The sequence below is a fragment of the Asparagus officinalis genome, chromosome 8 (genome assembly GCF_001876935.1).
Source record: "Asparagus officinalis chromosome 8, Aspof.V1, whole genome shotgun sequence".
NCBI classification, from domain to species: domain Eukaryota; kingdom Viridiplantae; phylum Streptophyta; class Magnoliopsida; order Asparagales; family Asparagaceae; genus Asparagus; species Asparagus officinalis.
The window spans coordinates 84,810,514-84,833,122 of NC_033801.1; the positions used below are offsets into that span (position 1 = coordinate 84,810,514).

Genomic DNA, 22,609 nt, shown 5'->3' on the forward strand with positions numbered 1-22,609 from the left:
AAGGATAGCCAATTAATGTGCATGTGATTTCTATTTTTCTGCCCAAATAAATCACAATAATACTGGTAAAAGGCTTTAGAGACATCTTTATCACCTATAAAATCCCTATCTTGGTGGCTAACCGAAGCTATAAAATTAGCTTTTCTATGCTAGGAAGCAGTTTTATGAAAGAAGGAAGTATTTGCATCACCCTCTTTTAACCATTGAACACGTGATCTTTGATGCCAATATGTTTCTTCTTCTTTAATAATAGATATATAAGAATTCTGAAGAGAGTTTTTTTCATTTGATTCACAAACAGAGAGAGGTCTTTGCTCCTCTAACAAGTCAAAATAATTTATTTTAGATAAAATCTCAGATTTCCTAGTTGAAATACCTCCAAGAACATTTCTCTTCCACCATTTAAGCCTTCTTTTTAGAAGCTTAAGCTTCAAAATGAAGATGTCAACCGGGTTTCCTTGACTATGAAAAGAATGCCAGCATATAGAAACAAAAGGAATAAAATCTTTGTTATGAAGCCAACTTCTCTCAAAACGAAATAAAGGATGCAAAATACTTAGACCTCCACTATCAAGAATAATTGGGAAATGATCAGATCCAACTGCAGGCGGAGAAAACTGGATGCATGAAGGGAATTTATTTTCCCATTCAGAATTAATGAGGAATCTGTCAAGTCTTGCCAAAGAGGGATTTAATCTTTTGTTAGACCAAGTGAAACATCTACCAGATAAAGGTAGGTCAATGAGAGATGTAGAGGAAATAAAGTCTCTAAAGGCCTTAATATCCCTTGAGGATCCAGTACTACCATTACGCTCATCAGAGGATAAAGTGACATTGAAGTCTCCACAAAGGATCCACGGACCAGGAAGGATATACCAAATACGATCTAATTCCCACCAACATACTTCTCTATCCTCCCTATCAATAGGAGCATAAACAGATGTGAATGTGAAAGACCAATTTGTTGGTTTGTGATGAAGATGGACCGAGACTGAGAAAATCCCCACATATGCCTGGATGAGGGAAAAGACATCAGACCACCCAACTAGAACTCCACCTCTAGATTCAGAGGAATTAAGATGACACCAATGAGAAAGTCTACTACCACCTATAGATTGAAGTTTTCTAGGTGTAGGATCAGTAAGCTTACTCTCTTGAAGCCCCGCAACATCTATAGAATGACTGAACAGAAAATCCTTAACCAACCGCCTTTTGATAGGGTCATTGAGACCACGAACATTCCATGAAATAATCTTCATAGGTAAAACAAAAATAGAAACCAAACCAGCAGAACTAACTATAAAGTAGACTACCATCATTTAGCCTCTTTATATCTCTCCATTTCTTTGGATTTAATGATATTCAAAGACTTATCCGATAAAACAACACCACAGTTATCAGCAATAAGGCCAAAAGAATTCTTATCTAAAGAATTTATCGGTAGAGCAGAGGATGAGGATGTGGAGGATGAAGGTAGTGTACCTTTTTTCTTAGCCCTGGTAGATATCTTTTTTGAAGAAGAGGCCAGCTTGAGGAAGCTTTTGTGTTTACGACTGAGATAGGTCTTGCGAACAGAAGAAGAAGATGCTGCCGGAGATGGACGCCGAGTGAAACCAGGAGGAACAGAATTGGTAAAGTGAACGGAAGGTGTTATTTATTGTTTTGGCGGGAAAGAAGTAGCCGAGGAGTTTGAGTTTGTAGAATCAGATTTCCCGCCAATGTAATTTTTCCAAGTAGACTTTTCAATAAAGACTGAATGACCCTTCCAAGTTTTCTTAACCAATTCAAGAGGAAAATCAGCAAGAGAATCAGGAGGAGATTTTGAACCTCCTGCTAACGGAACCTCCGGATTATTGGCCTTAGAATCTGCCTTAAATGTGGCCTTAGGATCCTCCTCCATAAGATCTGCATTTTGAATTTGAAAACTTTCCTTAAGTGGAACAGAACCAGATGGAAGGTCCTGTAAATTAGCTGATTTCAAAATAGGTTCTGAAGAATCCATAATTCATTTTCCTTTAGATGCCGCTGGTGTAACAATCTGATCTGGAATTTCCACTGATGCTACAATGGGTTCGGTCACTTGTTCAGCCCACTGAGATTCAAGAATAATATCCCCCTGAGCTTGCATTGCATTTAAATTCTTGCCAATAATTTCAGAACCCAATTGACTCAAGAATAATATCCCCCTGAGCTTGCATTGCATTTAAATTCTTGCCAATAATTTCAGAACCCAATTGACCAACACCAATAGGGGTAATCTCTAAGGTTTGCATTTAAATTCTTGCCAATAATTTCAGAACCCAATTGACCAACACCAATAGGGGTAATCTCTAAGGTAACCTCCCTAGAAAAAGAATCTACTTGAGAGATATAGGAACAGACAATTGTTTTAGGGATTTGATCAGCCGCTTTCACTTTAACCAGGATACGAACATCTTGGCCATTTAATTTTTCTTTAAGATTTTTGCATCCCTTGATCATCTCCCCAAAAGAACTAATAATCCTCCCAAGAATATCATTGGACCAGAAATGAAAAGGGAGATTTTTAATTTTGATCCATTGATAGAAAGCAGAATCTATCATTTTCATTCCAATATTTTCAGTCCATGGTGCAAACCACCGCTTGAACCTCTCAAAATCATGTAATTTCACCTCTACTGCCTCAGATAACTGAAGAATCGATGGAAATTCAACTAAAAATCTATTGTCTTGAATGGGAATAACTTTGCCAGACTAATTCTTCCAATGAAAACGCCATGATAATTTGATTTTGAAATAGTTTACCTATTTAACTTATTTACAAACTCGAACTCATTTCAAACTCTCCTCTTCTTCCTTTCGTCGCCTTACAAGTCCCCTTACCAATTGAACTCAATTACAAATCCATATCCATTTCAAACTCTCATCTTCTCCATTTCAAACCCAAAAGTTTGAAATGGGTTTGCCTTTGTGATTGAGTTCATGTGTAAGGAGTTTTTTAAGGGAATGAGATGGAGAAGATGAGAGATTGAAATGGCCAGGTTTATATTTGTAATTCAGGTAAATGAGTTTTGGGTTTGTAAGGGGATGAAATGGAGAAGATAAGAGTTTGAAATGGGTTTGGATTTACAATTAAGTTAAATGGATAAGGGATGGGATTTTTAAAGTGGTAGAATGGATAAGATGAGGGTTTAAAATGAGTTTGGATTTGTAATTAAGTTAAATAGGTAAACGTCTTTCAAATTATATTGATTTGGAGGACTACTATCAAAATAGTGAAGATTTAAGGGACTAATTTCAAAATTTTCTTGCATCATGAGAAAGTTTTGGGCCTATTTGGCCATCGAGGTTAACGAAAAAATAGCTAATTGTCACCAAAATAATAAAAAATACTAACGTGTCAAAAAGGGTCAAGAAAAAAAATACTAATATGATATTTTAGCCTTTGAAATACTAATTCTTACAAACAAAATTGTCACGTATTGGATGGATTTTATTCATCCAAATCTAACATATGCTATTCTACCCATCGCATAATTTTTCTAATTTACACCAATTTACACCTAAAAGTAAATTATAACCACCTACTAAACAAAACAATGATTAACATATAGTAGTGGTCCCTCCACTACTTTTTGGTAGTAGAGAGAATTGAAGTCATATTGCAAAGTCTATCTTGTTAGACCCTAGAGGGGGGTAGTTAGGGTCTTATGCTAATCTAATCTGTTTTAAATGTCAATAAAACTTATTATCAAATTATTCTTGCAAGATAGATATACAATATGTTATAAGCAAGAATAAGCAATATGAACAAAGGAAAATATCCTAGCAATGAAATATACAATGAGATATATACAAGGATATGAAACTAACTCAAGGGTAAACAATCTAAACTAGATAATAAGCAATATAAACAAAGATACAAAGACACAATAAGATGAACAAAAATAAGTGTGCCAATGCAAACTCAAACACACGATATGTTCACGGAGTTCGGTCCCCACGACCTTCGTCTCCGCTCCTCACCTCGAGGAGATCTCCACTATCACAACCCAGTTTGGAACCCGAAACTTCTACACACTCGGTTATCAAGCTCATCGAAAACTCTCACAATCAATCACTATGCAATCACACTATGAACACTAAGTGTTGGTCTCCAGCCCGCGTCCTCCTCTTCAAGTGCTCAGATACAATCTCTCATTAGGTTTATCAATCGACGCCACTCCTATTGGATTCGACCCCGTCTCTCACCACACACTACTCTCGGTGTATAAGTGTATTATAAGTGATACTCACAATATAAGTTCAAATATAATGTTTTGTTCTCTATAATGAATGAGAACACAATGAAGCTCACTCTCACTAATTCACACACCAATACCCACTAATATATTGTATGAAATAATCTAAGCTCAATAAGGGTGTGTGAGATAAATGAGAACAATAAAATTCTAACTCAATTTAATATAGCAAGATATGAATATGAAATTGACAATCAATAAGCTATATAAAAGAGTTTAGAAAAACTTCTCTACAAACACAAAGAACTGAAGAAATGATGATGATGATGAATTCCTCAATTGAAATTGAAAGCTTCTTCTTTGTGTAAAACTTCTCTTTTGAAACAAAACTTGAAACAAGGCTTTAAACACCTCTTAAACACTTATAAGCTTAATTAAATAAATCTCTTGGTTAGTTAGAATGTTAAATGCACTGGGGTATTTATAACATCCCAAAACATCAGCAAGAACCCAAGTATAAAGACCAAAAAGCCAGAAGAAGACAAAAACTAAAAGTAGCCGTTACAATATTATGAGTCGACTTAGTACTATTCATGAGTCGACTCATAAGTAGCCGTTAAAGGCTGAAAATCAACTTATGAGTCGACTCATAAAATTCATGAGTCGACTCATCATGCATGGGTCGACTCATGAAGTCATGGGTCAACTCAGCAGAAACAAAACTTATTTTCCAGCACAGTTTGTGAGTCGACTTATGATAGGCTTCAGTCGACTTAACATGATGGGTCGACTCATGATGTTTGTGAGTCGACTCATCAGAAACAAATTTTAAACTACGCAGCAGTTTGTGAGTCGACTCAATACTGTTCATTAGTCGACTCATAACATGTACACACAAAATTTTCAACTTTGAACCTTGTTAAAAAATATCAAATAAATTCTAAAGAATGTAATACTTTAGGAATACTTTATGAACATGATATTACACCTATTTGTGAAGAAATTTTGAAAATTACATTTGCCATGTGTAAAAGATCATCGTTTTAGCAAATGTGCACATATATGTGTAAATATGTAAACATATACATTTGATTTTGATAAAGAGGTGTATTACAAAACTTTTGTAAAACAATACAATGTAAACATGATGTTAAGTGTGTGTATAAATATATATTGAGCTTAGAGAATAACACACGATATATATAATAATACCTAAATGATTATAAACATAGCTGATCTGGATCTTTAACTCTAATATAAACCTGTAATAAGTCACAATCACTAGAAAACAAAATTAGTTATAAATTGTTTGTAAAATCATCAAAACAAAACAAGAGTGTATATTCAAAACCAGAACCCTAACATATCTATCCTTTCTATTTTCACATTTTTAGGGTAAATTATACTAAAATCCATATAAGTTTGGTAGTTTACAGTAAACCCCCAAAATGTTTAAAACTCTCATTAAAACTTCAAGAACTTTGGTAAATTATTTTTTTGCACTTACTGTCATAATGGCGTTAACGTGTAACTAAATACCCTCAAGGCCAATAACAGTAAGAAAAAAGGATTATTTTATCCTACAAAAGTTATTAAAATTACAGAAAAGCCCTAAAAACTCAAAATATTACATTGAGCCATTAAGAATTTGAAAATTACAAACTACCCGCTAAAAATCTGAAAAGTGGAAGCAGAATACATTAAAATTAAAAAGCTACAATGAGCCCCCTCATTAACAAAAAATTACAAAAAACATTTAAAAATATTAAAATTATTAAAAACCTCTTGATAATTAGAAATTATAAAAAACCCTATTATAATCTGAAACTACAAAAATACCCTTTATATTAAAAAATTACTAAAAACACCCTTAAAATTATTAAAAATATGAACAATCTAAAAAATCAGAAAGTTGGAACTAACCCCCTTAAAATTGATAATTGCAAAACCACCCTTAAGAATTCAAAAATTGCAAACAACCCTCAAAATTTCTAAATTACAAATAGCCCCAAACAAAATTTGAAAATGATAGCAACCTTTAAAGATTTGAAAATTAGAAATCAACACCCTGAAAAGCTAGAAATTACAAGCGTCCCTTGAACTACGAAATTGCAAGCAACTCCTTGCAATTTGAAAATTGCAACAATCCTTGAAGATTCAAAAATTACAAACACCACCGTTAAAAATTCAAAAATTACAAAAACACTAGAAAAAACATGACCAACCCCTTTAAAATTCAAAAATTTGATACAAGTCTCTTAAAACTCCAAAAATTACCAATAGACCACTAAAAACTTTGAAAGGGCAAGAATGGAGGAGTTTTGAAAGTTTTTGAGAGAGGAGGAGAATAGGGGTCTGAAGCATTACCTAATGGGAGTAAGAGGGAAAGAAATAAGGATTGAGACTTGTCGGAGTGAGGAGGGCAATTGGAGTTAGTAGAGACGGAGGAGGGGAGAGACATATGTTATTTAATGAATCTAAGTTGTGAGAAGTGGATAGAACTTATTGGGAATGGTTGTGATTAAGCAGCTTGGGATGAGGTTTAGTTAATTGATTTGGCTTGAATGAGAGTAGAGGAAATAGGTGATTTGATTAAATCTAATTCATTCCCATTGTCATGCCATGCATAAGCACAAAATAAAGAATAAGCAACAACAAAGAAGAAAGGAATTTTAACAAAATTCAATTTAGAAAAGCAACCAAGTTGAGATTTAAGTTAACATCTACAAACCAAAAAATCATATCCATCCATGCGAACACGGGCTTAAAACTTGTAGATCTTTATGTCAGATAAATATGAAAATTTGCAGCAAGGAAGAATAAATCAACTCGATATATAATTAAATTGATTTCGTTAGTTTCTTTATGAACTTTGGTTTAGAAAAGGATGAAGTATATGTGTTAGAAATTTAACGGAAGCTGGGGGGGGGGGTGTTATTGGTGAGGACAAATTGGGGCCAAGTGGGAAAATTGTTCCAATGGAATAATTTTATCCATTTGGGATATTTTGAGTGAGGTAAAGTGGGATAAAGTGGGATAATGAGATAATTTGATCCTTTGATTTGACAATTCATGTGAAATAATTGATGATGTGGCACCTTATTAAAATATAATTTTATCTATTAATTATTTCTAAATTAACTTATCCATTAAGTTTAATATATTATTTAGTATATTATTATAATATAAATATTATTTTACTTTATATTAAAATATAATATATTGTACTATACTTACAAATTACTAATTATTATATTGTATTATACTATATTATATTAACATGCTATACGAAATATAAAAATTAATATAATATAATATCAATATATTTAATATAATATTTCAATAATATAATATTTAATATAATACATTATTTTATTTATACAAAAATATAATATGTTATACAATAATTACTAATTACTATTATATTAGTATGCTACATTATATAATAATTGATATAATATATGAATAATATATATAATATAATACTTTAATAATATATTATTTAATTTAATATATTATAATATAGTATCATAGGATATAATGTACTTTATAAAATATTATAATATTTTACTTTATTCAATGTAATATTTTTTAAAATTTTATATTAAAATTAAAATATAATATAACATATATATATTACATGATAATTACAATAATATATATTATAAAATATTATATAATATTATAATAAATATGTTATACTATAATTACTAATTAATATTATATAATAATATATTACATAATATTATTAATATATGTTATTATAATATTATATAATATTATAATAAATACGTTATACTATAATTACTATTATATAATATTATTAATATATATTATTAAATTATGTCATTAAAATATTAATATATGTTATATTTTATATATCATGTCATATATTTATAATATAAATGCATGTATTAGTTAAGTAATACAAAAATATTTTAAAATTATCACAATTGCCTTCAAAGTGGAACAACATTGTTCCAATATGAAGGATGGGTTAAATTTTTACTATTGGGAAAAAAAATTTGTATATGAGTAGGGTAATTTTATCCAAGTGGTGTAATTGTCCCACTAGTGTTCTAAAAAACCAATAACACAAAAAGGTATTATCCTTGTTCCATTATCCCAATGAATAACACTATGAAATAGAATCTCTAAAATTATCTCATTATCACCCAAAATATCCCAACCAATAACCCGCTAACAGAAACAATAACATCAAATCTTAGAGGGCAAGTTAGTAAATATGAGAATATTTGAGGGATATTTTTATGAGGGTAAACCAGTAAATATGGGAATATTTGAGGGTATTTTTGACCCCTGAAATGTAAGTAAATATAAGGAGATTTCAGGGATATTTTTGATCCAATCTTATCTAGAGGGCAAATCTATTACTATATATTAAAGTAGCTGCCTAATACATTCTCTTTTGACATAAGATATACAAAGACTATTATAAACTAATTTTCTTGTATTTTAAATTCGCGAAAAGATGTTAACCGGTATAATTTGTACACATTGCTCAAGTCGACTATAATCGTATGTATACTTTACTCTTGTTTATCATCTCATGAGTTATTGTTTAAATATTCTTATGAAAAATAAACAATGCACTGTATTTTCTCAAATAAAAAGATATTTTGTAAGATGCTAAGCATCTTTTCTCCTGCTATTTTGCTGTCTCTTTTAACGTACCACTTATGGTCTCATCAACTACTTAATTTCAATGGACAAATTTTCAAAACCAACTCGTTTATCAAAAAATTCCTAAAAAAAAGACTAGTTTCAAACTTAATTTCAAAAACCGACCCAGTTGGGCTGAAACTGAGTCGGTTTTTGAAAAAAAAATTCCCAAATTTCACGGGAGTTGAAGTTCCGTGAAGTTTTGTTATATAAAAAACTTCACGACACATCAACTCCCGTGAAGTTTGTGAATTTTTTTTTCAAAAACCGACCCAGTTTTAACCAACTGGGTCGGTTTTTAAAATTAAGTTTGAAATGAGTCTTTTTTTAGGAATAAAATTCAATACGGGTCAGTCTTAAAAATTTATACTAATTTCAAATCATATTTCCATTTAATTGCTCTAATTCACTCTGTTTTCGAATAATTCTATTTAGGATAAACTATTTCCCCCAAAAAATAGATATTATTTATGAGTTTCAGCTTCCATATCATTGCTAATTATTAACATTATTAATGAGATTTCAATTAAATACACCGTGAATTGAACGGGTCTGAAACAAGTTAGCAAATATAATAAGATTTGAGGAATATTTTTGAGCGTTGAAATGCAATAAGTTTAATTTGTTGAAGGTGAACAACATTTATGATGTAATAAGATTAATTTATTGAGGGAGAAAAAAATTATAGCTGATTAAGGGAATTGAACCCGACGTGAATCGAACACGCAACCTTCTGATCTGGAGTCAGACGCGCTACCATTGCGCCACGGATCCGGTGCTAACGAAATGTCGAATTGTTAATTATATTGTTAGTAAGGTGAGATTATGGAACTTAGACTACTGTAGCGGTTTAAATTAATAAGAATGTGACGCTGTAAATTTTTTTGGATCATCTCTATTACAAAAAAGTTGTTGAGATACCACTAATTTTAATCTTAATTATTAATTATTTAGTTGATGGTTATGATACAATCTAAATCTAATACTCACCATATCCCTGTGTATTGCACTTATTCCTAATTATTATTGGGATTTTGTCTTTGATTCTTTGTGTAACTTCATGAGAATTAGATAGGGTTAGAGTTCTATCATGATTAGGAGTTTGAGTTCTATCATGATTAGAAGTTTGAGTTCTATCATGATTATGAGTTTGGGTTTTATCATGACTAGGAGTTTGAATCATATTCTAATTAGGAAGTTAGGCTAGAGATAGGGTTTTGGTTTCCCTATATATATTCTTCTATTGGTGGAGGAAAAACCATGATGAAGAAAAAGTAGAGATGTAGTAGATGAGAGAGAGAGAGTTTCGTAGTCTTTATCCGTGCAAAAGATTACAAGGAGTGGGCTTTGGAGAGAATATGAGAGTTGATTATGTATGTGAGGTTGAGAGATTGAGAAACGAGAGTTGAGTGGTTCCTCTTGTAGTTCTCCCTGATACATAGTGAATTTCTCGTATTGTTACCCCGTGGACGTAGGTCGAAGTTGGTCGATCGAACCACGTAAATTTCGGTGTTCTTATTCTTGATTGTGATTGTTCTATCTTATTGATTGGGGTTGGCTTCCGAGTTGCGCATTCGTGATAGGCGGGGTGACTGAAATTCCCCAACAAGTGGTATCAGAGAGATGGTGATGGATCCGGGAGTGAGTTTGCAAGATAGAAGATGACGTCGTGCAAGATTGAAAATCGGCGTTACAATAATCAAGAATTGAAAAAAAGGGAAGGTTACTGTTCACATGGGGATCCGACGGTCCAGATTGATTTGTTAACCGATTGAGGATTTGGAGGCGGATTTTGGTGATCCAGGAGTCGTTCCTAGGGTTTTTCGACGTGCTGAGTTCGTTTTTTATATCAGTTTTATCAAATTCAATCACTACAGGGACTAATTTTAATTTTAATTGTGGTTAGAGGATGATGACTTCTTTGGGTCCGAAGTTTGATATTCCGCTATTTAACGGCAAGACAAATCTGATGGTAGATAAGGAGCATGAGTTGGTTGGTGTGTATACTTGAGGAGGACAGTACCAGATTAGGTGGAGCTTGCAAGCGAGCACGACCGAGTGACACACATGGAGATGAAGATGGTGGCGTTGGACTTGAAGATGGTTAGCGCTCATATTCAGTCCAAACCAAGTGATGGAGGAGATAAAGGCATCCAACTCGTAGTGTGGAGTAGGAGAGGTGCACCGATATGATTCGAGACGAGCGATGCAGGTGGAGCACAAGGACAACAAGAGAGGTGAAGGCGTCACGGCGAAGCAGAAGATAGTGAGGATCATGAATGCATCCAATTAAGAGTGCATGTGTTCTTATTTGAAGTACGAAAGAAATAGAAGACTCTAGCGGGAGAGACAAAGTTTCAAGATGACGATGATATATCTTCAAGGGAGTTTAGGAATCAAATCCAAGGTGGAGATTGTTGGGATTTTGTCTTTGATTCTTTGTGTAACTTCATGAGAATTAGATAGGGTTAGAGTTCTATCATGATTAGGAGTATGGGTTCTATCATGATTAGGAGAGTTTGAGTTCTATCATGATTAGGAGTTTGGGTTTTATCATGATTAGGAATTTGAATCCTATTCTAATTAGAAAGTTAGGCTAGACATATGGTTTTGGTTTCCCAATATATATTCTTCTATTGGTGGAGGAAAAACCATGATGAAGAAAAAGTAGAGATGTAGTAGATGAGAGAGAGAGAGAGAGGGTTTCGTAGTCTTTATCCATGCAAAAGATTACAAGGAGTGGGCTTTGGAGAGAAGGGTTTCGTAGTCTTTATCCATGCAAAAGATTACAAGGAGTGGGCTTTGGAGAGAATATGAGAGTTGATTATGTATGTGAGGTTGAGAGAGTGCAAAAGATTACAAGGAGTGGGCTTTGGAGAGAATATGAGAGTTGATTATGTATGTGAGGTTGAGAGAATGAGAGACGAGAGTTGAGTGGTTCCTCTTGTAGTTCTCCCTGATACACAGTGAATTTCTCGTATTGTTGCCCCGTGGACGTAGGTCGAAGTTGGTCGACTGAACCACATAAATATCAGTGTTCTTATTCTTGATTGTGGTTGTTCTATCTTATTGATTGGGGTTGGCTTCCGAGTTGCGCATATCATGGTAGACGGGGAGACTGAAATTCACAACAATTATCACTCAATGAACAAATCGCAACCACCGACGATATAATTAATGATTGTGATTATGTAATGGTCTCTCTACTATTTTTTTAGTAGTGGAAAGGATCTGAATCCTAACAGCTATTTATGCTTAGAAAGTTATATGAGACGAGAACTGTATTGAGGGGTGATTTATTAGAGAAACAAAAGAATTCATAATTTTATGACAGTCAGTCAGCCTCCTATAGAGGTGTTTACTTTTTCATAGATGTAGATTTCTTATGAAAATATCTAAGAGAGGCTGGCATTTTCTCTTGGACTGGGAATCTTTTCTGAGAGGGGGGAGACGCATGTATTTGAAAGGAAGAGATGATATAGAGTAATTGAGAGCTTTTGCAAGAACGAGTTGATAGATTTTCCATGGATTCTGATTATATAAAATTATATGGTTATTGGATAGTATCTAAATTTTTTTTCAATCCTTAACCTGATCTCAATTTTAAAGGATAAGATATTGCGACAAAGGATTGTATCAATCAAGCTAGTAGTTTTCCAAATGCCACTATAATTTTGGTGAACATAATTTCATTTATTAATATCAAATACATCTAAAACTAATTTTAAAAATCTAAAATAATTAATTTCTAACTCCTCCAATTTTTGTAGATGTTTCAATTCTCCCACTTCATGTATTACTTTCAACGATTGGTTGAAATATATTACATTTAATGGATTTTTTTCTTAGTATAACTTTTAGTTACATATTATTAGAAATGAAATTTGAAAATGGGATAGAAGTTGATTATTTGTCACGTGATTGGAGAGATTTTTTATATTTTATAATTAATTTTCTTAGAAATATTTAAATTTTCTCATAGAAAAAATTATAGTGGTATTTGTTGAAACCCTCTGTGGTGATGTTTTATCTGATGGAATTAATATTGAGACTGTAGATTGAAAGAATTGGATTCTCTCTAATTACCACATAATTAGAGAGGATCTGAATCCATTTTTTACAGTTAAGAAAAATAGTTTGCTATAGTATAATTTATGCTAGGATTAGATATATGTCCTCAAGTAGATAGAAGGTATATTTGAGAGTGGAGATACCTTTAATATTGGATTTGCAGAAGACTAATGTACTAATGTGTCACCTGCAAATTGAAGAGTACTAATTGTTAGACCCAAGAGGGGGGGGGGGGGGGGGGGGGATTAGGGTCTTATGCTAATCTAATCCGATTTTATACCAATTAAAACTAATTAACAAATTATTCTTGCAAGAGAGATATACAATATGTTATAAGCAAGAATAAGCAATATGAACAAAGGAATATATCCTAGCAATGAGATATACTATGAGATATATGCAAGGATATATAATTAACACAAGGATAAACAATCTAAACTAGATAGTAAACAATATAATCAACAAGCAACAAACAAAGGCGATATAAGATATGAACATAAAAATAAGTGAGCCAATGCAATCACAAACAAACGATATGATTACGAAGTTCGGTCCCCACGACCTACGTATCCGCTCCTCACCTCGAGGAGATCTCCACTATAACAATCGGGTTTTCTACGTTTACCCGAACAACGTTTACACCTCACAATACGATTTTCTAGTTACCAAAAACTCAACAACTAACACACTCTTGTAATCCCACTCTACACCCTCTCAAGTGTTGAACTAGACGTCTCTCTCAAGTGCTCGATTACAACCTTTCCCTAGGTTCGTCAACCGACGCCACTCCTCTTGGGACGATCCCCGACTCTCGCCACACACTTCTCTTGGTGTACAAGTGTATTACAAAGTGATTCTCACAATAAGACAATTACAAGAATGATTGTCCTCTAATATGGATGAGAACACAATAAAAGCCCACACTCAATTGTTACAACTCTCACCAACCTAAATATATAATGTATGCAAATACAATAAGCTCAAGTGGGTGTGTGTAAACAATGAGTGAAATAAAATCAACTAAACTCAATTAAAATCTAGCATATAGAAATTATGAACAAAAATGATAAGTAGCTAGAAAATAGAGTTTAGGAATTCTTCTCTGAAAATCAAGTTGGAGAGGAGGATTAAAATGAAGTTCAAACACTGTAGATGATCTTCTCCACTTGTAAAACACTCTTCACAAACCAAACAGACTTTGAACCCAACTAAAACCCTTTTTAAAACTCTTTTAAACTTCTTTTAAAACTATCCATTGGGTTATTGAGATAGAGGGGGTTTGGGGGTTTATATAGGAAGAGAAAGCAACAGCAAAAACCCCAAAGAAAAAGACCAAAAAACCAACAGAATCGAAAATTAGATTCTGTACAAAATAGTCGTTGGAGTGAACGGCGGTCGACCGTGGAAAACTCGCGGTCGACCGCGAGCCATCTTTGAAACTCAGAAAACTTCCAGATACTTTGGCGGGCGACCGGGGGAGCTGACGGTCGACCGTGACGGTCGACCGCGAAAGTTTCTGTTGGCTCCGCAGGCTAAAAACAAAGGCGTGGTCGACCGTGGCGGTCGACCATGAACTGATATATGAAATTTCAGGTTTTGAAAATAGTTTGCTGATTTTAAAACACTGTTTAAAAATATCAAATAAATTCCAAAAATTATGAAACTTTAGAAAATGATTGTAGACATGATAATACACATGCTACAAAAACAGGTTTTCTAAAAGGACTTCCTAAATGAGAAATATCATCATTTTAAAAAATAGTCCAAAACACAAAAATGTAAACATATGAATTTTGACATTTAGGCTAAACCATGTTTAGAAACTTTGCACAATAATTATGTAGACTTAATAAAATATGTATATGATTATTGTTAAGTCCAAAAACTAAGAATACAATATTTTTACAAATACAATAGAAAATGAAACATATGAGTATGTATATGAAAGTATATTTGTTTCATATCTAAGTAGTTAAACCAAATCACAATAATAAATATGAAACATGTAATTTCATATTTATAAATATAAAAACCAAAACTTGTGTTGTATATATATATGACTACATATATATACAAGGAAACCAATAAAATGTGTGTGTATATGATATTGAGCTTAGAGTATCTAACACACATAATATAAAACCTAAACTAGATTACCCAAGCCGATTTTGATCTTCATTGTAGCTCAACTTGGTAAACTAGAATAAAGCTTGTAATTGGATCTTTAACTTGATAACAAGGCTTCACTCCACTATTCCGCCAACCTCCATTGGATATGATCGTGAAAGCTTGATTCCATCCATCCTTCAACTCGTTGTTTACCTAGAATAAATACGAAAACACAAACACTAGACAAACAACATTAGAAGTAAATTGTTTGTTAAACATCATCAAAACAAGAAGGCCAACACTAATTAAGGTCAACCTTGAGATTAAGTTTAGACAGATCACCAGGTAAGACACTGTTTGAAATCATTTTATTTAAAATATTAGTATAGAATGAAAATCATGGGGAAGAAAGAATCTCCTTGTTTCAAACTCCTGGAGCATTGAAAAAACTTTAAAGGTGATCCATTGACAAGAATAGAAGCTTTGGAAGAAGAAAGGATGTGATATATCCAATGACATCATTTTGGTCCAAAACCTTTCGCTTTGAGAAGAGATTGAATAAAAGACCACTCACTCAGTCAAAGGCTTTCATGAAATCAATTTTAACAATACAAATGAAAATCATTTTCCATGAAAATCAGTTCTTTTATTTTTTTGGGGGGGGGGGGGGGGGGGGCTCNATCTCCCACCTAACTAAATGATGTTGGAATTATCTCAAAGGAGACTCCTTAGTTGGCAATGTCCTATCTTCTCTTACCTCAAATCATCCTTTCTCTAATAGCACACCTAGTAGTTCAAGCTCTAATTTTTCGCATGATTCTAAATCCTATCAACCAAGCTTTAATATTCTTAGTTCAATAACAATTAAGGGAGGGAACAAAGTTTAGATTTTGGGAGGATAAGTGGTTGGGTCCAAACATTTTAGTTAGGCTTTCCCTTCTTGCATATAACTTGGACTTCTATCACAATGTTAATGTGATGCCTCAAGAGAGATACAGAGAAGGCAATTGGGCACAACATCCTCAAATCCGTATACTTATATTTACAGTAGATAGAAATTAGGTTTTTGTCTTGAAATAGACTATTATGGCCTGTTTGGATGGAAGGTAGGGAGGGGGAGGAGAAGAGAAATATAATTTTAACCTTGTTTGAGAGTTGTATTTAGGAGGATAAAGTAGGGGAAAGGGGAAAAATTTGTGCCAAAATATTACACCCCAAATTGGGGGGTAGTGAAGGGGAAGGGAAGGAAGGATAAAAAATTCTCCTTCCTTCCCCTTCATTCCCTTCCCTAAATGAACTCCCAAACATACCATTAAAAAAGCTAATTTAGGACCTTAATCTTTTCTTTATTTAAATCACTAACATTTCTTCACACTAGTCCATGTGGGATTAAAGTGGGGATGTCACAACTACCCCACCTTACAAAGATGACGTCCTCATCATCACGATATAACAATTGGCACATCCCAGTGTCACTATCACGCGATGTGGACTCTAGAGGTGGCTTCTATGGGCTCTAAAAGTAGCTTCCACCGTATCCATGTGGTGTAGCACTTAGCCTCGTGTAGCATTTAGCTCCATGCTTCCGACTGGCAACTGTTCTAATGCCATTTGTTATTCCCCGGGCCTACGGGCTTGTTGGCGCGTATAACATGTGGAACTCACTGAGAGCAACTCGAGTATTGGTTCAATTCACTGCCAAAATGCTAGCACTATTTTTTCTTGGACCTTGGGCTTTGATCTATTTAAACCACTAATATTTCTTCATACTACTCCATGTGAGACTAAAGTGGGGGTGTCATAGAGAAGCCAGAAAAAATATTTACTTTATTTAGAATTATAACATTTGTAATAAAATTGGGGTTGTTATTCTTCATACCATCATTATTGAGGACATTGTATCGGGATTAATTGTGAACAGTCCTAATGAGTGATAAGGCCGGATAACACTTTCTTTGACTATAAAAGATCCTAAATTAGCTTCTTTAATAGTCTCTTTCAAGACAAAAAACTAACTTCTCTCTACTGTAAATATAAGTCTAGGGATTATTCTATCACATGGGGATTTCCTCTTAGATAGTAATTCAAGTAGGATTTGGGGAGTAATTTTTCTAGCTTTCTTTTGGCTTATTTGGTGGGCACAAAATATTCTCATCTTTTAAGAAGAAGATATCTCTGTAGATTCGTTGGCATCTAATATCTCGTCAAAATGCTAGCACTAGTTGTTCTTGGACATTGGACTTTTTTCTATTTAAACCACTAATATTTCTTTATACTAGTTCATATGGGACTAAAATGAGGGTGTCACAATCACCCACCTTACAAAGACGATGTCCTTGTAGTCATGACATGACAATTGGCACATCCAGTATCACTGTAAGGTGATGTGGACTCTAAAGGTAGCTCCCACTGTATCAATACAATATAACACTTAGCCCTGTATATCATTTAGCTCAACACTTCTAGCTATTATCGTCACGACATGACAATTTGCACATCCAGTGTTACTGCTAGGTGATGTTGACACTAAAGGTGGCTCCCACTGTATCAATGCGATGTAACACTTAGCCCCATATAGCATTTAGCTCAACACTTCTAGCTGACAATTGCTCTGATACCGTTTGTCATGCCCCGGGCCCACGAGCTTGGAGTGTGTAACCTGTGGAACCCACCGAGAGCAACTCGAGTGTTGGCTCAAGCCACTGCCAAAATGCTAGCACTAATTGTTCTTGGACCGTGATTTTTTTTATTTAAACCACTAATATTTCTCCACACTAGTCCATGTGGGACTAAAGTGGAGGTGTCACAAAGAAGCCAAAAAAATATTTACTTTATATAGAATTATAAAATGGGAAAAGTGTTCCTAAGATGACGTTTTAGATAATCATCTAAGGACGCGACTTAAAATCACATGATTGAGCTATATTATGGATGATCCGCTCTATTAAACTTAATCTATATATTCTAAAATCCCAACACACTAATCTATATATTCTAAAATCCCAACACACTAAGTTTGGGGTGAACCCATCGTCGTTTGACCTTCCGTCGAGCCATGTGAAAAGTTCTATTCATTCGAAACCGTTAAAATTAATACGAGTGGATAAAGGGTCAAATGACAACGGGTTCACCCCAAAATTGGTGTGTTGGAGTTTTAGAATATGTAGATCAAGTTTAATGGAGAGGATCATGCATAATGTAGCTCAATCATGTGATTTTAGGCCGCGTTCTTAGATGATTATCTAAGGCGTCACCTTAGGAATACTTTTCCCTTATAAAATTTGTAATAAATTTGGAGTTGTTATTCTTCAGACTATCATTATTGAGGACATTTGTATAGGGATTGATTGTGAATAGTCCTAATGAGTGATAAGGCCAGATAACACTTTCTTTGACTATTAAAGATCCTAAATCCACCAAGGGCTGTTTTCTGAATCCAAAAAAAAAAGGATCTCCAAATCCACGAAGAACTTTGAATACACAAAGAAAATATTAAAGAGTGATTTTATTAATAAAAAAATATTATTCTTTGGGGTTACATGACTCTTCTTAAATAGAAAAATAAATAAGGCTCTTAGTAAGACTAGAATTATAAATAAATAGAAAGTATACAATTATATTCTAAAAAGACTCCCTATAATACAGGAAATAAATCATGAATCAAAATTGTATTTGTTTCCTAATCTAATTTGACTCTAATATTGAATTTATTTCCTAATTGAAATAGACTCCAACTTTATTACTGAAAATAAACTAAAATTTGATTATTTTTGGATTTCATCCAAAACTATGTATCACTGATGAGATTTTAAAACTCTAACAATCTGATTGGCCCTGTCTCGTCGAGATAGATGATTTACATATATAATATGTCAGAATCTGCTTTTCAGGTTAGAAGATATGATTGTTTCTTTATGAAAATCAATAATACATATAAATCTATATTTAGCTCGTGATTGTGCAAATCCTCCATGAAATTGTATGTTAAGCTTCCTTCATAGGTCTCCCCTTGTTAAAAGAAGCTCGACCCTGAGCTTATATTTGTTAGAATAGTAGCTTCATTGATAAATAATTTTCTTCTCTTGCCATGATCAACATCTGCCTTATACTTTGCATTGATTTTCTCCATATGTTGTTTTACCTCTTCGGCTAGGGCTTCTTCTGAATCAAAAATTTGATTAAATCTTTTACACACTATGTTTACATGATTAATGGCATGTGGATCTGCGGTTGGGTTGAAAGACTCTCAAAAATATGTTCTATGTGCATCTCATATTCTAGTGCTGGAAATATCATCAAAATCTTCTTGAAATTATTCACAATCTTTGCTTCCATAAAAAAATTCTTCCTCATATGCCATACACAATTCTTTCATCTCATTTTCCTCCAGCCCTCCCCCAAATAACTCGTACATATTATCAATTGCCTCACTCTCTAATTTATCCTTCTCTTCCAGTGCGACAATATCAATATATGTAACATCACTCACTATATCATGCAGAATATCTGTCTTCATTAACATATATCAATATTAGAAATCTCAGAATAAATGTTAATGGTGGCAGAATCTTCCTTTTAAGTGATGAGTGTCTCGTTGTCTCCCACTAGAATAAACTTCTCCTTACTAATCTCTATCTTAAATGCCTCTGGTTCTATAATTAAAATAATTGATGAAGTCTTTGTTGTTGCTTCTTTGGTGTTCTTCACAAATCCAGGCTCCTTATCGAGATGAATTGAGGTTTCTTAGTTTGGCCAAAATCATTACTAGTTTGATAATTCTCTAAAAACGACCATGATGAAGGTCCTTTGTCATTCTGCTCAAGTTCTTGCTCCACCTTCTTTCTAGATTGACCGTATCGGCTAAGATAAAAGAATCTTTAAAAATCACCTGATATTGTTTATAGTTAGAAGGTAAGAAACTGTCTCTCAATATTTTTTTTCATCATTGTGTAAATTCGAACCGGATCCTTCCCTTGATGGTATTGATTTATCAATACTTTATCCCACCATACAGATGCTTTTCATTTAAGCCTGTAAACCACTAATTTAACCTTCTAATCTTCTAGGATAATCTGATACTCAAAATACTTATCCACTTCATCAATCTAATCAAGAAAATCATCAGCATGAAGCTTCCCAAAGGATAATATCTTTAATCCTCTAGTGTCATAATTATCCCGTCGGCGGCGGCCTCTGCGATCATAATCGTGGTGTAGGGCTTCATAGCCATCGCTGCTACTGTTGAATTTGTCCTGTGGAATCAGATCACAACGTTGGCGACCATCAACGCGCTTTTGAACTCCTACCATGTTCAAACGCTCCGTTGTTGACGCAAGTCGATCTATGGTTGTCTTAATCTGATTAACATCGCTCTTGAACTCATCAAACTTAGTTCAAGAAATATGAGCTTTGTCGCTTGCCATCAGATTAAAAAAATTAGGCTCTGATAGCAACTAACGCAGTACGGAAATAAAACCTTGGAATTAACCAAGGGTTGTTATGTGAATCCAATAAAAAATTAGGCTCTGTCCATCTTTATTACTAAAAATAAACTAAAAGCTGATTATTTTTTAATTTCAGTCAAAAACTAGGTATTACTGATGAGATTTTAAAAATGTTACAATCTGACTGGCTCCGTCTCGTCGAGATAGGCGATTTATATATATAATATGCCAGAATCTTCCTTTCAGGTTGGAAGATATGATTGTTTCTTTATGGAAGCTAATAATACGTATAAATCTGTATTTAGCCCGTGATTATCTGAATCCTCCATGAAATTGTTTGTTAAGAAACCTACATCAATTTATGGTATAGTTAATAACAGAATCAATTCTATTAATGGTACTAAAAAAGTTGATGAGAATATTGTGAGGGATCTTCTTGAAATGTTTGACAATCACAATGTTTAGGTCAAAAGCTTCAGATTTGTTCAGGATCGAGTTGAGAGCCATGAAATATAAACCGTGAGATTAATCATAATAGCCTCAAGGAGAGATGATATCAGAGGACAAAGCATGCCAACTGCTACGGAGATTGTGTGGAGAAGAACTTAGAAAAGCAGGTTTTTGGTCATAAGTCGACTCATGCACAGGCATAAGTCAACTTATGGTAAGTCGACTTATGTTTGTGCATGATTCGACTTACGTTCTGCTCTGGATTGTTGAATTTGGGCTCTGGCAAGTCGACTTATCAGGTCTGATAAGTCGACTTATGATCTCTTCTCCAGTTGCTATTTTTCGTTCTGCCAAGTCGACTTATGCAGACTGTTAAGTCAACTTATGACGGGTTTTTTGGAAAGTTAGAGTTCCTATTTGTAGTCTGTTTGGGTTTCTGTTTTGGCATAAATACCAATACGATTTGAGGGTTTTGTAGGAGCGTTTTGGGGGGATTTTGGAGCACAAAAAGAGAGATCTTTCTGAGCTATTTGTTAGGGTTATTGGTTGAGAGGTTGAGAGATTTGTTAGTGAGATTAGTTGGTTCGTTTGAGCGATTTGTAATCTCAATTTGTACTCTCCTTCTCTATTAGTGGAAACCCTCCCCCTTCTTGCCCCGTGGACGTAGGCAATTGCTGAACCACGTTAAAATTGGTGTTTGGTTTGTGCATTGATATTTGGTTGTTTTTGGCCTTCTTGGATCGACGTTTGTTTTGGTTCCTCGGTGCCGCCGTCAGCACAAGTGGTATTAGAGCTCGGGCTACGCTTGGGCTATTTGGAGGAGTAGATCACTTTGGAAGTTCATCTAGGGCTTCGTTTGGTGATAAAGGTGGGATCTTTTTGGTAAAAATCTCGTATTTTTCAGTTTGGATCTATTTCTCGTTTGTTTCCGCATTGGTTTGGTGGTGCTTTGAGGATTATGACCGAGAAAGAAGGAGTTGTGGGCAGTACTTCCGGCGTAAAGACCGTTTAAAGCTTGAATATCCACTCAATGAAGATTGACGTGGAAAAGTTTAATGGCACAAACAATTTTGGACTTTGGCGATGCGAAGTCATGGATGCGCTCAACGCGCAAAATTTGGAAGATACGTTGGAGTTGGTCGGGAAACCGGACAACATTGATGAGAAGGTTTGGAAAAAGATGAATCGAACGGCGTGTGGTGTGATTAGGTCTTGTCTCACTCAAGATCTAAAGTATGATGTGATCAATGAGACTTCTGCAAAGAAGATTTGGGAGATCCTTGAGAGCAAGTATTTGACCAAGAGTGTGGAGAATCGCTTGCATTTGAAGAGGAGGCTTTACCGCTTCCAGTTGAAGAAAGGAACCTCCATTGGTGATCACATGAACCACTACACGAAGCTTCTTGCGGATTTGGCGAATGTGGATGTTAAGATTGAAGATGAGGACAAGGCGTTGTTGCTATTGAGTTCCTTGCCTGACGAGGAATATGAGACCTTCGTTCTTACTCTTATTAATGGGAAGGCATCTCTTTCGTATAGTGAGGTCACCGCTGCACTTGTGAATTATCAGCTTCGAAAGAAGGATAAGGAGACTTCGTTTGAGCCGGTAGCGGGGGCGTTGGTCGCAAGAGC

At 34.1% G+C, this 22,609-nt stretch overlaps 1 non-coding gene across 1 annotated transcript; it reads right to left on the minus strand.

Moving 5' to 3' along the window:
• On the minus strand, positions 9,606-9,677 carry TRNAW-CCA. The gene has a single exon. It is a non-coding gene; the product is annotated as a tRNA-Trp (tRNA).